The sequence below is a fragment of the Saccostrea echinata genome, unplaced genomic scaffold (assembly GCF_033153115.1).
Source record: "Saccostrea echinata isolate AGI-Se365-2 ecotype Australia unplaced genomic scaffold, CSIRO_AGI_Sech_v1 ptg000054l, whole genome shotgun sequence".
NCBI classification, from domain to species: Eukaryota; Metazoa; Mollusca; class Bivalvia; order Ostreida; family Ostreidae; genus Saccostrea; species Saccostrea echinata.
Genome location: NW_026889803.1, coordinates 20061170 through 20076263, shown reverse-complemented (window position 1 = coordinate 20076263; position 15094 = coordinate 20061170). Strand labels below are relative to the sequence as shown.

At 33.4% G+C, this 15094-nt stretch overlaps 1 pseudogene; it reads left to right on the top strand.

Annotated features, from left to right (window-relative positions):
* Positions 1-7999: 7999 nt before the first annotated feature.
* LOC133205634 (uncharacterized) lies at positions 8000-15000 on the top strand (annotated as a pseudogene).
* Positions 15001-15094: the final 94 nt, after the last annotated feature.

Below are 15094 nucleotides of genomic sequence, written 5' to 3'. Positions count from 1 at the left end.
TGCATCATGCCTTATTCCTAATTCTGGAATACGTTTGTACGCAAATCAAAATCCCCAATGAATTCAAAAGCTAAACTAACTACAAAACAAAAGTATATTTAACCCTGAACTAAACCCTTTATGTAATATAAGCGCTTTGAAGGGATGGTTGCAGAATCTGTTTTGTGATTCTGAGGGAGATTTTGATTATTTATTACAAGAATAACGAAAAAAAAGAGAAATTTATGAATCCGGAGAAATCATATTTACCCCGTAAAAGTACAGAATATTTTGTTTTCATGTCAATAGCATGGGGGTTTATGAATTTTATCCCCGTCCAAAATAGCGCATAATTTCATTTTTGATCCAGATGACCTCCAGAGCAAGCTTGTTCTAGAAAAAGTGGATTTCATTTGAACCCCCCCCCCTCCCTCCGATTTAAAGAAGTATGAGCAGCCATTCATAAGATCCATGATTACCTATCATACAAATGCATTTGGTATTGGTATTTTAAAGATGTTATGTACAGTGAATCAAATAAAATAAAGGTCCCCCCCCCAATAAATACCTCTTGAATTATTTTCAGTTCAAAACACGTTCTTCGTTCTTCAATGTTGGTTATAATAAGCGGGATAACTCCATTTATTGATCTATCTTGTGCCCGATTTTGTTCAGTATATATATTTCATGTAGTTCGACTTTTGAGATTTGCTCGTGAAAATAAAAGAAAAAGATAGGACTAGAATGCAAAGTATTTCAATTTGATAAAATTTACCAGGTAAACCACGAAATGATTGGGGGGGGGGGGGGTTAAATCAGTTATCGGACGGTTTTACATTTATATGTCCGCTGAAAATTAAAAGAATTCATTGTGTGAATTTCTTTAGAAAATTTTTAATGAATGTGGATTGACCTACATGTATGCTTGGTATGAAAATTCAATTAATACATGTTGGTTAAAAAATAATGTACGCCTTTCTTTAGATCAGTTTAAGCACACATGGTATAGTGAAGTATAAACTTCTTCAAAAAATTAAATTACAGACTTTTTAAAAAAAAAATATTAGTCTTTGAAGAATATTTGTTAAATTTATCACCTAAAATATTCAAGAAATATTATAATTTAGGACTGGGAATACTCAAAAACTACCAATCAAGACGGTAAATGGTTAAATATCCCAAGAGAGAATAAAATTTGTAAGGTATATGTAATCGCTATGAAATATTAGGGATGAAATTCATTATATAATTAAATGTACGGAAGTATCTATAAAAAAATTCAAAAGTTATGTTACTAAAATAATATCAACAAAATCCAAACTTTTTTATAAAAATTGGAAATACTTTCAAATGTAACAAACAAGAATCAACTCATTAAAATTTGTAAGTCGTTGGGTCTCTTGGTTAACTACACTGTTATCCCTTCTTCGTGCATGTAATATTTTCTGTTTATTATATTGTTTGTACACCTTGTACAAATGTTATCCTCTACACATAAATCAGTTATGAGAATAATGTTCACTGTCATTTTCAATAATCAATTTACATTTCCTATTGAAAAAGACATGTCAGGTATTAGTCTTATACCAAGGGTAATTGTATATAAGAGAACAATTATGTGCAACAATCAATTTTCTATCAAACCCTGTGTGACCAGGAGCATAATCACGATAAGAGGATCTTAATTCACCCACAGAAATGATGAAGTCCAGATTTTTTTGTTTACATTCATGTATTAAGTGTAATTAGAGTATAGTAAAAGTAGTAAAATTTGCTACCTATGTGTGAACAAATCAGCAACACAAGTCTTTATTTTAAGTTATTGATAATTTTTATATTCAGTGTGAAGCGGACATACATATATAAGTTGTCATTAAAAGTGCCGTCGGTGGTCACTGGCTTTGTTCTTGACGGAAACGTTGTATATACGTTTTGTGTCGCCATGGTTAACAACGAGGATATAAATAAGCAGATGTATTTCTTCGGCAAATTTATTGTTCAAGAATGTTCAATATATTTGTTAAGAATCATTGGCTCTAATTTTATTTGTATATATTTAATCATTATTATAATTTTTGGCGATAATAGTAAATCAAACACCTAAAACACTGCAACTTTAAAATCATATTTACTATATACTAGTATTGTATCTTTTCATATTTTGAAAATTATACTTGCAAGTTAATAATTCAAAATCCAATGCCCTCCCCAACCCCACACTACGACACAAACACACAGATGAGAGCAAGTGAGTGAGGAGAAAAAGGGAAGGGATTGAGGAGAGAAGATAGTTGGAAGAGGGAAGGGAGTGAGAGTCAAAAGGGAAGAAAGAGATAGGAGAGGGGGAAAGAGAAAGGGAGGAGTGAAAGCAATGAGAACACATAGATAGAAAGAAATGGGATGAGAATGCCCTCCCCAACCCCACACTACGACACAAACACACAGATGAGAGCAAGTGAGTGAGGAGAAAAAGGGAAGGGATTGAGGAGAGAAGATAGTTGGAAGAGGGAAGGGAGTGAGAGTCAAAAGGGAAGAAAGAGATAGGAGAGGGGGAAAGAGAAAGGGAGGAGTGAAAGCAATGAGAACACATAGATAGAAAGAAATGGGATGAGAAGATGGAGGGGAAAGAGAGGGGGAGTGAGGACAGAGAGAAGGAAGTGTAGAGAGAGAGTGAGAGAAATGAGTGGGGAGATAGGGACTAAGGAGAGATAGGCGCAAAAGAAGGTTTAAGGCGAGAGATAGATTAAGGGAAGGGACCTATTGTTTAGTTCACACACTTCAAAGCCTCCAGATGTTATCAAGTGACTAGGTTTGATAAATTTAGGGATTACAATCTCCAAGATATGCATTTATTGTAAGTTTAGATATTTTTACGGAGTAAAATTTTACGAGTCTCATGTAACAAAGGCGTTCGCATGGGTGTTATTTTTGCGGAAGTTTGAGTTAACAAAGAAGTAGCTTATCATTGGACTACAGTTGCAAGAGAGATAACTTTCCTTTCAAACTATAAGACTTCGGTAGATTTGTCTTTCTTGCCTCCAATACACGCATTTCTTAGATGACACTTTTCACGTTTCAGCCATGTTGAAGTAGTGGCTATCGTTGCCACCTAAACAAAGAAGTTGTCTCCCAAATCCCGAAGAAAAGAAAACCCAAGAAAAGAAATGGTTATGCGAAGAATTATATGTAATACCGATCGACAACGCCTAATTCCGCATCGAGAAAACGTGAGAGAGGTGAATATCTTCAATACAACTCGTAACAAAAGGCCAAGATAGTTCGATATCCCATAGATAATGGACCTACAAGGGCTGCAAAATATTTTTCAGAATTGATTAAAAAAATATTAACGAAAGCACAGTGCACCAATTCAAAAGTTCTTACGTGTTACAACAGAAACAGAAAGGCGCCGTTATCCTATCCGAAATAGATTCAAAACCATGAAGCTATATTAAAGATTTACGAACTGCAGGTGGAATAATAAAGTTTAACACAGAGATTGTTCAAAGTATTGGAAAGGATGTAATATATCTGTATATCTGTATCTAATATTTTATTATCTGTGGATCAAATATTATGCAATTAGTGACCATAAGGGACCAGAATGCTTAATCTTTTACGCTTTATATCGATATTTCGAAAAGGGAAAATATTTTGTAAGCAATATTGAACTGAAGATTTTCATAATAAATTACCATAATATTTATACATAAGTTATGTACAAGTTTATTGATAAATGTCCAGTGATTCTTGAGGAGACTCTCTTTTAAATTTCCAAATACCCCCCCCCCCCTCCCCTTGTTGAAGGAAAACATCTCTATTTTTAATATGAACGAAACCCTTAGTCCGCGGATACTCTGTGACAAATTTGATAAAAAAAAAATTGGTCAAAAGTTTCTAAGATATGGCGTATATTCCCAAAACTTTATGCAGACTGCACTGGAAATATCCATTACATTCGCTCTTTGAGCCTTTGACTCAAAAGAGCTGAAAAAGAAATATTTGTAAAAGTCTTTCATCATGCCATATACATAATTCTTTGTATTGATTTAAGACTTCGACATAAGGCGCTGCAATGTTCTTTTTCACTCAAAATGCTACTCCTCCTTCAGTTTTTTCATTAGAACATTTGTACACACTTCAGAAGAATATTGTAGAACTGTATATTGTAAAACGAGTATACTAAACTAAGCTAACTCCATTCTATGTATTGGTTTTCTATTTCAATGAAGGGTGATGATTAGTAACAAGAGGTCCATGGGTCACAACGCTCACCTGAACCCCCCCCCCTTTGTCTTGCTGTTCTTGCTTTTCCTCAGAGGAAATTTTCATCTTCATTGTGGCTGTACCCTAATCCTGGGGTCCATAATTTGAAAATTATTGAATCTGCATAACCTAAAGATTTTCGCATATTAATATGACTAATCATGGCTTTACTTTCTTGAGAGGAAGATTTTTAAATTTTTCTCCTATATTTTCCTATGATCTTCCTATTGTTGCCCCACCCTACCCCCGAGGGTCTTTATTTGAACAAACTTGAATCTACACTATGTGATGAAGCTTTCATACAAGTTTGATCTTTTCTGGCCCAGTGGTTTTTAAGAAGATTTTTAAAAATACCAATAAATATTCAATAATTCTTTATTATCTCCCCTTGGTAGAGGGGTGGCCCTTCATTTGAACAAAAGCAACAAAACCGAATACCAATAGATATTCACTAATTCTTTATTATCTCCCCTTAGTAGAGGGGTGCCCCTTTATTTGAACAAAACTGAATACCCTCCACCTAAGAATTGGTTGAAATTGGCCCAGTGGATTTTGAGAAGAAGTCCGAAAACGTAAAAAGTTTACAGAGCCAGACAGACAGACATCTGGACAGATGGACGCCAAACAAAATGTAATCAGAAAAGCTCAAGTGAGCTTTCAGCTCAGGTGAGCAAAAAAATGAAAATCTATATCTGTAAACCGCTGTCCCTACTACAGTTTTTTTTTTCTCCAAATGTTAATCGAACTTGGTACACAAGAAGACTACACTAAGATTCATTATTCTATTTCTGGACATTTTTTTTCTCAAAAATTATGTATTTACATGCATTGTGTAAAATTTGATCCAAGATTTTCAAAACCTAGGATCCATAATTTGACGGGAAAAAAATCATCAAAACTTGGTGATGTTTGCATTTAAACATGACTTATTTTAGTAAGATGCTAGCTACTCTTGAAAAAAAAATTCATTTATTAATTTCCTCTATACATGTATTTTCATGCTTGTCTACTATCACTTCATACCCAGGCGGCCATGATTTTAACAAAACTTGAATCTGCACTACTGGAAAATGTTGGAAAACGAAAATCACTAAGCATGGCCTTGCAATTCTTTACATATAAGAAATAGATCCCCTGAAAGAGGGTGTTACCATTCATATGAACAAATGTGAATACCTTTTATCCAATGATTTTATGTGGCTCGTTTGGTTAAAATTGGCTCAGCGGTTCTGAACAAAAAGTTGAAAAATGTATTTAAAAAAAAAAAAAAAAAAAAAAAGTTTACATACGGAACACAGCACACGACAGTCAGACAGACGGACACCATTCACTCTCCGTTCAGAAAAGTTTTTGTCAGGTAAGCCCATGGACCACATTGCTTACCTGAGTTACCTTGAGCCTGCTGTTCCTCAGAAGAATGCATGTATTTAAAAGAATTTTTCCCTTCTTATGAAAAATGTTGACACCATACTTTGGCTCTAACCTAGCCTTAATGGGCATATTAATTTGATTTAACTTTAATCTAAACAAATTGGGGGTGCTTCAGTATGTTCCCTGTATATATGCATTACACGAAATATGATCTTGAATTATAGCCCAGCCCTACCCTAACCCCAGAAAACATAATTTGAAAAACAAAACAAAACTTTTCCCACAACTTAGAAATGTTTGTTTAAAATGATCTATTGTGGCCCTGCTTCATTGTAATTGTCATTATACTGCTTAAGGAATCTATGAATTGCATGTAATTCACTTAGTCCGAAATATCTGACGTTTTCCAAGGTTTTTTCACGATTGTGATATTTTACGTGCCAGGAAAACGTAAAATATCAAAATCGTAAATCGTCAGATGTTTCGGAGTAGTAATTCACTTAGAAAATTCACTAAAATGTTTTTATCCGTGCTATTATATATTGGGAACCCTAAGATTCTAATTTCTTACTCGTACAGAGCCTCAAGTGAAAGTGAGAATATGTATTCAAAAATGTTTGTATATGAGTTATTGTAAATTAAATGTCAAGGCCTCTGGAGCAGGATAAAACCTTACGTAAAATTATTTTTCAGAATCTTACCCGGAAACATGTAGAAAAAAAGAGAAATATTTCTGTATGTGTTTAATTTGTGAATCTTGTGAAATAAAGAAGAAGGTACAGTTTAAGCTTTATTGTGCCCTAAAAATTTAATGTTTTCAAAAATATTTGAAACTGGCTTAAATATAAGTTAAGTATATGAGTGTGATAAATCAGGAAAGAATATGGCATGAAGGAGTACCATTCTGGAAATATGACGTCATTAATTTGATGCATTTCTCTATTTTAAACAGAAAAAACCTCAAAATGACTCATTTCAAGGGTTATTTTCCTTGAGAAAATAGTGTCCACAGCCGTCGCCCACTTTAATTTTTGGATATGTTGTGTAAAATTCCCTGAAAAATCACATATCTTAAAATCTTTGTGGGCGATGGCTGTGGACAATATTATCTGAAAGTAAATTCCACTGAAAATTGGTGTCTTCTGCAACTTTTTAAGAAAATACGGGAAATTGCAAAAGTTTATGACGTCACAATTAGCATTAAGAAGATCATGGGAGAAAAATGATTTGTATAATCTTTCTGCATGGAATTTCTATGACTCAGAAACCATGAGTTATAATTTTTCACATTACTTTCATTTTTAAGAAAAACACAGGGCAACATTTGTATTGAAACCGTACCGTGTTCTTTCGTTTAGCCAAAGAATATGTTGTTTGGTCGAAGTTTATATCACAGAAATATACCTCAGTTGTTACAAAGTTTTATGAACAAGGAATGTACATGTACATCCAAAATGGATTGGTACCATCTGTGAGAACAAAATGTTTAAATTCATATTTTAATCATTCCACTTTTCTCCAGGATTGAACAACAAACTTAACATTCTACTTGAAGTCCCGAATTTTTCACCTCTATAAATTTTTTGTTAAGAAAATATTGTGACAAAAGTTTAAGAAACGGAAATATTTTCGCAGCTCTCTTAATGTGAAATATAAACACAATTAATTTAAAAGTCTAAATCCGCCATATGCATGTAAGTCTGAAATGTGTACATTGTTATTTTTTCAATGATGGAAGAAAACCTTTGAACGACTATAAGATTTGCGTGTTGACTGTTAATTATAGGTTATAACTCTAATTATTTTGACAATGAGGAGTAAATAAAAAAAACTTTTATTTCCAACATAAATGTGTTTTTTGGAAAGTGCCAACTTTTTCCAGTTTGACCTAGAGCAAATGAATGATATCATCTAAATTGTTTTAAATTCATGCGTGCTCTCATTCAGTTCTAAACCCAATAATTGATGGTGTGGCTTTCCTTGTTCTTTTTCATCTCAAAAAAAAAAAAAAAAAAAAAAAAAAAAAAAAAAAAAACACGAAGATTTCTTTTGTTACGCACACCTTATCTCACTGCATGGTCCAACGACTTGTAGAAGTCTATCACAATTTTGTCCTAGTATAACGTTTGTGCGAGCTAGTATTTGAGGGAGCATGAACGTGTATGTTTATTAGTTTCAGTTTCACAGGGTAATTGCAAGCGTGACCCAAATTAAGAAGAAAATATATTTTAGTTATGACCACGTGATTTAGTGGATTCTTACAACGAAGGCACTGTATGCAAATGATTCTTTTTTCCCCGAAAAATAACACCTGTAACGATATATGCGAGCTGGAATGAAATTGACACAGGATGTGATTTTATTTATATTGACCAAGCTGTATAACCTGCCGACGAGGGCGAAGTGATTTCTAATGCTTCATCATTTATTTATTTCTAATCGATTGTTGCACAAGGTAGACGACTTACGCAGATGCAACGGTATACACAGGCATAATTCACCGTGAATTCAATTCGAAAATTCAGATTATTATTTTTTTTAAAAGAAGTTTTTGGATTGAAAAAATAAAATCACGATGAAGCAGCGCAAAATACAGGCGGCAGGTCGATCTAAGGATCAAAGGAAACCACAATGGTATTATCGGTCCGCCAGAATCAGAACTTGGATATCGAAAATCTGGGGAAAATCGTGAAAGTTCCATTATGAAAGAACCGAGTTTAGAGTCGGATTTATTCCCAAGATATTCCGAATGGATCGTATTTCTGATAACTCTAATTTTGAGAATTTTTTATGTTTGTCAAAAATACAACTGGTGGATCTTACACCCGGACGAAATATTTCAATCGATGGAAGGTAAAGTATATTGTAAAAAAAAAAATCATTTTTTTTTTAATTATTCAAAATTAATCATTTAAAAGTAGCTTTATTAAGTGTCGAGGACTCCGACTTGAATCTTAAAACTGAATTTCATTTGATTATTGGTGTGCATTGTATTAAATCTATATCATGAAAGTCTCTCAAGAAATTTCTTTTAATTTTTAAAAAGTCAGTTGATACACATTGCTGATCATGCTGTATTCTTTTCTTAACATGCATATGACGGAACATTTATTGATTTGCGGGGATTTTTCATAATAAAATATCATATATTTTGTCAGTTGTTACCTTGTTGAATAAATTATTTTAAAGACGAATCCATGTAAGAAGAAATCATTACAAAGGTTCATCATTTGATGAATATTGTAACGATGTAGAATATGCCTCAAGGAAGATTTACAAAACGTATAAACAGTTTCTGATATTGAAAAATAACTTCCATTTATATGAAGGTTTTCCTGTTATGGCTCACAGAGTTTACGAAGATAAAATGGAAGCTTTTTAAATGCTCATTGGTTTCCTCGGAAGAAGAAAGACTTTAAATTAAAAGAAAAATGCAATAAAGCTCAGAAAATGTATCAGATAGCTTCATTGTTATTCATGAAAACCGCAATGCTAGTAGTAACTTTAAACTACACGCAATTCATGTATAAACAACAAAACTTCGTTTTAATTTTTTCAAGCCTAGGTATTGGTTTTTTTTATAAAGTTTTAATTCTTCCGTATGATACGATTCTATTGAAATGCAAATCAAGATTCACGTGCCCTCCTCTTTTATATGTTAAAAAACAGAGACACTTGCAAAGATTTCCGATTTTGACGACGCTATTTTTTTCTGGGATGAATTTGATTAACCAGATTATCTATAAAATCAAAATTATGTAAGCATACAGAAATTTAACTGATAATATTGCATTCGTCCAGACAACTAGTACAGTAACGGATTTAAGGGGGGCGCAACCGGCGCGCCCCCTTAAATTGTCAAAGTTAGCGTAAATCATAGTTTCGTGGAGAAAATGTAAAAATGTCTACTCTGTAGACTTCATTTTTACCCTACAAAATCTCTAGCATCCAGGAGCTTCCGGGGACATCGCCCACGGGACCCCCACGAGGGCTTCGCCCTGAACCCACTGGGGGCCTCAAGGTGGCCCCCAGACCCCCTGCCTACTTTTTGCGTCCCCTCTAACTTCAATTTCTGGATCCGCGCCTGTAGTAGCTATAACAATACTCGAGATGTTGAACAAATTTCGTTTAAGATAAGCTGGTCATCATCAGAATGACCATTATCCTATTTTCCCTTTGGCCAAACGATAGTCCAGTTCTTGCCATGGCAATATTGAGCAAGGCACTGTGGAATGCGTTAAAGGTCCGATGATGTGAAGATTAATGTGACTTTTATGGAATTTTTTCTGTTTTGTGGTAGCGTTTTTTCTTTGGTCCATTAACCACGGATTGACTTCTACAAGTACCGGAGGCAAATACACATTTAATTTACTTGTCAAAGTTTATCTTTCCAGTAAGAATTAGACTCCATTGTAAAGCGCAGTAGTTCGTTAATGCAATGGCAATAAGATGTCGTATTTGTTGGGATCTGATAATACCTAAAATCTTGTGTAACATTATACTCTCATTCAAAGGAGGAGGTGTGTTGTGATTAAACAAATTTTCACTCTTGAGTGAATCTAACAGGTGAAAAATATTTAAAAATCTATTAAGAGAATGTCAAGATAACCTCTTTATTTAGAGCAAAGTGTTTTATAATGGCGATCAGCAATGCATAAAGAAAACAAGATCTTGGTTTGTTTGTTTTTATCTATTTATTTATTTTATTTTATTTATTTTTGAAAAAATCAAGTTTCAATTTTTTTCTTAACAAATATATGCAGTGTGTTAAATTGAAACTGCAACATTGGATCCTCTACATTTCCTACAATTGTCGGTTCATTTCATCTTTTTAGTTCATCAACATGTTCTGGCATGAAAGATATTATTATGTTACGTGCCATTGTATGATGCTCCAAGCAAAATTGATACCCAAAGCTGCTAAGGTTACACTGGTGCCAAAGTGCAGTATCATACAATATATAACGACTAGAGATAGTTCATTTGAGGTTCTGATTAGGAAATTCAGGAAAATAAAATTGTGACATAAAGTAGATTTATGTTATGTAAATATTCAACATTGGGACTCAAAATATAGTATTTCTGTCACACCTCTGAAACGCATACAGTATTCCATCTTATAAACGCTTCCTCCTATGAACATTGCAAATTACTGTGGAATCGTTAGATTTCGTGGTGGCTCAGTTTTCGTGGAAATCGTGGGTACCTCTCGTCCACGAATTAACACCCTCCACGAATTAATAAACTAGAGTTACAGGGTCATATTTCCTCTTGTAGGTATAAGAGAATACATGAAATTACGTCCCCACGAACCTGTAAAATTTAAGCAATCCACGTATATGTATTAATATATATATATATATATATATATATATATATATATATATATATATATATATATATATATATATATATATATATATATATATATATATATATATATATGTTAACAAAGTTATTTTGTGTGAATTAAATATATTATACGTTTATACTCAAAACACACATGTATTAAATTATGTGAAGATGTATTTCTTCGTGTGGTACATATAGATATATTTTCCCGCTTGAAATATAAATCGTTTTGTTGACTATATTTTTTGAAATTGTTATGTTTACCTGCACTAAGTCCTAGATTCTGATTTGAAATCTGTTTATGTACCTCGATCCCAATCCATGCTTCACTAGTTACAAAGGGATGTAACAAGACCCAATATGAAGACGAGAACTCTGAGACAGAATCTGTACTACAGCGCGGTGTTCTTGTACAGATGTTCTTATATTACATCTTCATTATATTTCCCCTGTAACCAAACGCTGACACCATTTAAAATGTTTTGCAGATAGTGGTTGACTCAATTAGATCTGACAACCTAAAAAAGATTGTTATAAAATAGTTTTAAAAACTTTGCTAAGATTTAAAGATTTTTTTTTCAATTTTCTTAAGTTTATATTTTGGAAATGTTACCACTTGGTGGGCTAAAGATCTGTTAAAAAAGACCCATTAAAAAAAAAGTTCAAAGCTTACCATAAGAGCTTATGTAAATTTTGCGATTAGCATTTTATCAGAGTGTATTAAAGGTTTCGAGGTATAACCTGATTTTATTAAAAGACAGATGATAAATTGGTTTATGTTGACGTAGAGGGAGATTTACTGGTGTAGTCAGTGATTAAGATAAAAATCTTATCAATTGTAATCTGACAGAGGTGTATTAGCAAAAGGAGAAATCAATTAGGCTAACTGTTGAATTTGAGTGATCACTTCAAGTGAATGAACGAGAAAGAGTTTATCTACCTTCATTACAGATGTTTTTAATAATTTCACGTTGCTAGTATTACATGTGTTCAATCATTCAAATTGTTTTCTACACAGACTAAATACTATCCTTCACGCCTGAATAAAGCAGAATTTTTAAAAATAAATTTTCAGTAATAGTATCATGTCTTATTTAAGTGCAAATGGTATGTGCTCGAACGGTAAACTGGCTTTTGAAACCCAGCAGGTTAGACCATGCAACAATACCACAGGTATTAAGCGTTCTTCATTTTTAACGAAGAAACTTAAGCATTGTAATATTGTAATACAAATTACATTTATATCGTGTAGTCCAGTTTGAAGCAATACGTACATGTACATGTAGTGAGGTGTGAGGGGTTGGAATACTCTTTCTTTACAAGCTAGACCACGACAATATTAAACCAAAAGAAGAGGAAAATGTCTAAAATGGTGTAGGAAAATTTGCCAGGAGGACTCTTTCTTCCTCCATCGCCTCCCATGTCGCATTCCGAAATTAGTACCCCTTAACCTATCCACGCCTGCCTTGTTTTGGACCTAAACATACCCAAAATTGTCCGCTGTCCGTTGGCCGAACAAAGTACCTTTGATTTACCATTTTTATTACTCACATTGCAGTTGCCTTTTCCGAGATGCATAGTTATGGTTTCCGACCTTATGAATTCCTCCCTCCAGCCACTGGACCTAACGTGACGTCAGCAAGATCACAGGAGTGGATGCTGGGAATATATGCTCTGAGGTCATTTATATACCCTAGAATCCTGGCAGTATTGTCCGTGTGCTTGGCTATCGTGGAAGTCTTTATTTGGTAAGAAAACTAATTAAAAAAAAAGATAAATGTCGACTGAAAGACATAACAATTCGTAAAAGCCTATATATTCATTTGAACTAAGTTAATTACATGTAACTCTGAAGTCCTGTAGTAATATATCACTCCCCGATATATATCGTCTAGAATATTACTTTTTATCAGATTGTTTCAGCATAAATCATAAAAATTCAGAGAATTTACATGTAAAATTGTATTCGTCAACATTTGCAGATTTGGAAAATCTTCCACGCTGGTGTAACGTCAGGCCTTCCCCTTGCTTCCTACTTCTTTTGCAAGAAAATCACCGGAAGTCGTGATGTTTCCGTGATCTCGTGCATTCTCGTGGCATCGTCAGCACATCTTTGGGTGTTTGGAACACATACTTTTCTTAACTCTTTCCTTTCTCCGTTTGTATTTATTGTTCTTGGACATTTGATATACTTCATCACTATTTTATCAGAAAAGGAAGTTTACAAAAAAGACGAAAAGAATTGCCTGGACAAATTTGAAAACAACAATAATAACGTACACGTTATGCACAATTGCAATGGAGTTCATCATTGTCAAAGCAGAGTGGACCAACTAAAGTCCCAAGCTTTGAACAAAGCAGTGAGAAGGGAATTTAATTTATGCAATAATTTTCTGATGGGGTATTTTACCGGACTGTTCATTTACATGCGCCCAGATTTATTAACTCTCTATTTTTCCATATTGTTACCCTATATGCTCTTGCTGTTGTCACGCTTAAAACACATTATTTCAAATTTTGAGATACATCTTTGTATAGTGAGTGGTTTTGTTGGAATTCTAACTGGTGTTCTAGAGGACTTCTTGTCATATGGTACCTTTGTTGTGACACCTGTGCAATGGGTTTCTTTCAACGTTCTAAATGGATATGCAAGACGCATGTTTGGAGCTATGTCTACTTTGTTTTATTTTGAAATATTCTATGAGAATACAACAGTAATATTTTTATCATTGTGTGTTATTTTTGTTTTAATTCTACAATTAGTAAACCAACAACAGTGCTAGTTTTCTTCAGAAAATGTTTATTTGCTTTAACTTGTCTCATTGTACTATATTCCCTACAAGGCCATAAAGAGGCGAGGTTTTTACATGATGCTATAGTTTTATTTTACGTTTGCTCGGGTGCTTCTCTGTTTATTTTTGTTCAAGAAGTGTCAATACGCATAAAATTGTTTAACAATAACCGTTACACAGAGCGCTTATTCCACAGTTTATTATTGCTATGTTTTATATCTAGTCAGTACCAATCAATACCATCTTCAAAAGATAATTCAATTAAAAAATGGACTTATGAAGGGAAAACAGACAGTCATGACGTCAACGTATGCTTGGATTTCATTGGTCAAAAGGATGACGTCAAAGGTGTATTCATTGACAGAGATATGCATATGACGGGTGGGTACACGATTCTAAATCGAGATATTCCATGGTTTTCGTTGATCAATACAGAATTCAGGGAGTTTTCAAAAGATAGCCGATTAACAATGAAATCTTTTTATGGCATCAGAAAAGTTTCATTAACATCTAACGTCTCCAATTACATTCATATTCAGAATACACCTTTTCTTTTGAAGTGTCTTTTACGACAAAAAGAGTACAATTACCTTGTAATGAAGATCACGCGAGAGTTTATAAATCAGGGTTATGAAGAAGTTGTTAGATATGGAACTATGCTTGTTTTAAAACGAACATTTGATCGGAAGCAAGAGTAGTATTTGACAACGTTAGGTAATAGCATATCGGACAACAAAAATTCAACAATTTTAAAGTACGAAGGTCAATGGTTAATGGCATATGGAAGTTATGATCTTGCCAGGGAAAAATTTAATAGAGCAACTGAAATAAACTCAGATACACAAGTGTACCAATTTCTTATTGAACTTTACAGAAGGATGGGTGAACCTGAAAATGCAAGAAAGATATTCAAAATCTGCAGGCAGGCATATAATGAATCCGAATGCCTGAAATCTGCCAGGAAAATTGCATTATTCGAGCATGAAAGAATATCCCTGAAATAAGTTTCTAGTTCTTTACTCGGGTTTATTAATTTGTATGTCGTCGATAAAAATTGGAGAGCGATGGGTTTGTTTATGTTTTTTAGATAATGAATTAAGTAACTGTGTTTACTAGTAATAACGTAAAGTATAATGCAACAGACATAAAATGGCATATATTTATTAAATAATTTTACTGTTCAATTTATAAGCATTACCGGTAAAGAAAATGTTTAGAATTTCTTTATTTCAATTTTTATGTGGGATTGTTGTTGTTGTTCTTTTTGTTGAAAATAAATTGTTACTTTCAAAGCTTGTCTGGTGTTACTTTTTTGAGCAGGAATTTATTTTTAG